Genomic DNA, 3,486 nt, shown 5'->3' with positions numbered 1-3,486 from the left:
TGCTCCTAATGAGGGACCAATAAAATACTTAAAACAATTGCTAATAGACTTGCAGAAAGACATTGATAGAAACACAATAGTAGCTGGAAATTTCAACAATGCTTTGTTACCTCTCGATAGAGCAACCAGATAGAGCTCAGGAAAGAAATACTTTATTTGAAGGAAGAAATGGAAGAGAGCATGTTAGTAGATATAGATATAGATAGGTAGATATAAATATAGATATAGATATAGACATAGATATAGATATAGGTGTAGATATATAGGACTTTTTATGCACAAAAAGCTGAATACACATTCTTCTCCAGTACACATGGGACATTCTCCAAGATAGACCACATACTGGACTACAAAACATACCTCCATAAAATTGAGCATGGAAATTGTACCAACTATCTTTTGCTACCATGATTCATGGAAAATAGAGTGAATCACACACATAAATGGAAAACCAAATCAAACACCTGGAAATTAAACAGCTCACCACTGAGCCTCCAATGGGTTAGAGAGGAAATAAAAAAATTCCTGGAAACAAATGAAAATGGGGATAATAACGACTAGAACTTGTGGGACAAAGCAAAAGCAGTGTAAGAGCAAAGTTTATATCTTTGTGAGCATTCATCAAGAAAGAAGAAAGGGCCCACATAAATAACTTAGCCTCACAACATAAGATATTAGAAAATGACCAACAAAAGGAGCCCAAACCAGGCAGGAAGAAGAAAGTAATAAAATTTAGAGCAGAATTTAGGAGGTAGAATCCAAAAGAAAATGACCCAAGAGACCAACAAAACCAAGAGCTGGTTCTCCAAGAAAATAAACATGATCAATAAACCATGAGCAAGACTCACAAAGAAACAGAAAGAGAACCTTAATAAACCAAAACATAAATGCAAAGGGGGGACCTCACAACAGAAACTACAAAAATCCACAGGATCATCAGAAATTACTTTAAGAGTTTTTATGCCACATAACAAGAAACCTCAAAGAAATAATTAATTCCCGGATTTTTATAACATCCAAGGGTCGAACCAAGAAGATTTGGAATACCAGAACAGACATATCACCATCAATGAAATTGAAATGGTAAACAAAAGTTTTCCCAACAACAAAAACCCAGACCCGGATGGACACACTAGTGAACTCTTTCAAACCTTTAAAGAGGACCTATTGCCAAGCCTTTTCAAACTTTTCCAGGAAATTGAAGAAACAGAAACACTCCCAAACAGTTTTTATGAGGTAAATATCACCCTGATACCCAAAGCAGAAAAAGACACTATATACATACACACAATAAAAATATAGACCATTATCCCTGATGAACACAGATGCAAAGATTCTAAACAAAATACCAGCAAATAAAATCCAACAACTCACCAAAAGATTTTACATCATGACCCAGGGATTCAAGGATTGTTTAACATTCACAATTCAATCAACATAGTACACTATCCCTCTATCATCGTCATCAGATTGTTCGTCAATTTACTTGGTGGGGAGGAGACAAGTAATGTCTCTATTACACTCAGTCCTGAGATTTTAGCAGCCTCTCCTTACTCGTCTTTCCCAATGATTGGAAGCTCTTACAGGGTCAGGGGAATGAGACCTATTGTTAGTGTTTTTGGCATCGAATACGCCACAGGTAGCTTGCCAGGCTCTGCCGTGCAGTAGCTTGCAGGGCTCTCTGAGAGGTATGTATATATCTGTTACTGTATTTTGGATATGAATACACCACAGGAAGCTTGCCAAGCTCTCCCAAGTGGGCAATAGACTCTCGACAGCTTGTCAGGTTCTCTACGAGGGAGAACTAGGCTATTAGTGTCACTTCCAGGAGCTTGGTTTTATAGTCTCTGGATGTTGGCTACTGATGGATTACATGGTGCCGGGGGCAGTCTCTGGGTGTGACTGCCTAGCTACTGGAAAATGGGGGATCTGGGTGGAAGAGGCCCAGTCCCAATCCAAGCAGCCTTAGAAATCTCGGCCCCAGTTCCTGCATACCTGAGTTCCTCTTCCGGTTTCCCCATGTGTGAGGCTCATACAAACATGTGGAGAGTGGCCTGAGCATGGCCTCACCTGGGTTCCGGAGGTCCTCAACTGTCAAGGCTCTGCTGGGGGTGGGGGGTAGGGAAATAGTTGGTTCCGAGTTCCCTGCACACCATCACCTGTAGCTTTTAAAAATAACAGGAGGACGGGTATTATCAATTCAGGAGTCCTTTTTATTTCCTTCCTTGAGAAATGCCCAGTGAAGACACAGAAACCATCCCTGCCACAGAGAAGGAGTTGCCACAGCACCAGGCTGAGGCAGGATCTGCAACAGAATCTGACAGTGATTAATCAGTATGAGAACTCGAGGAACAGGATTCCACACAGGCAACCACACAGCAACATCAGCTGGCGGCAGCAGCTGAGATTGATGAAGAACCAGTCAGTAAAGCAAAACAGAGCCGAAGTGAAAAGAAGGCACGGAAGGCTATGTCCAAACTGGGTCTTCTACAGGTCACAGAGGTTACCAGAGTCACAATCCAAAAGTCTAAGAATATCCTCTTTGTCATCACAAAACCAGATGTCTATAAGAGCCCAGCTTCAGATACCTACATAGTTTTCAGTGAAGCAAAGATCAAAGATTTATCTCAACAAGCACAGCTAGCAGCTGCTGAGAAATTCAAAGTTCAAGGTGAAACTGTCTCAAACATTCAAGAAAACACACAGACTCCAACTGTACAAGAGGAGAGTGAAGAGGAAGAGTTTGCTGAAATCGGTGTGGAGGTTAAGGATATTGAATTGGTCATGTCATAAACAAATGTGTCGAGAGCAAAGACAGTCTCCGAGCCCTGAAGAACAACAGTAATGATATTGTAAATAGTACACTATATCAATAAAAGAAGATAAAAACTATATGATCATATCAATAGATGCACAAAAAGCCTTTGACAAAATCCAGCAGTTGCTCATGATACCTGAATTCATAAGACACATGAAGGAAATGTGGGCAGAACACAGCATGACAAAGAAGCTAAAGGCATCTCCAAAGATGAAACACCACTGACCAAGCATGTGGAAGCAAAGATAGACAAATAGGACTACATTAAACTAAGGAGCTTTGTACCTCAGAAGAGAGAACACAAGTATGAATAAGGCCTGAGCACTTCCAGTGGTCCATAAACATTGTTATTTAAAACAGCTTTGTAGGTAAATTGCCCATAACAAACCACCCACAGAATAAGAGACATCAGTATATCGTTGTGGTTAAGAAACTATATCTATATCATGATTTCCTTAACAAAGCAATAGAATTGAATTTATTGAATTTTTTCTGATAAATTTATTCTGATAAAGAGCCTCAAACCGTTCATTCAGTGTTTTGACGAAAAAGCCTGCCATCTCATAAATAGGCGGCCACAGGGTCTTTTGACGCCCGTGGAATCGTAGGTAACAGCTCTAGTCCAGAGGTCATCTCTAAATCATATTATGTGTCCGGCCCATCTGATT

The 3,486-nt window shown here is 40.2% G+C and overlaps 1 pseudogene; it reads left to right on the top strand.

The window, feature by feature from the left end:
• The first annotated feature begins 2,232 nt into the window (after positions 1-2,232).
• On the top strand, positions 2,233-2,876 carry LOC101550618 (nascent polypeptide-associated complex subunit alpha-like; annotated as a pseudogene).
• The last annotated feature ends 610 nt before the right edge of the window (positions 2,877-3,486 follow it).

Source organism: Sorex araneus, chromosome 6, assembly GCF_027595985.1.
Source record: "Sorex araneus isolate mSorAra2 chromosome 6, mSorAra2.pri, whole genome shotgun sequence".
NCBI classification, from domain to species: Eukaryota; Metazoa; Chordata; class Mammalia; order Eulipotyphla; family Soricidae; genus Sorex; species Sorex araneus.
This window is presented reverse-complemented; position numbering and strand designations above follow the sequence as displayed.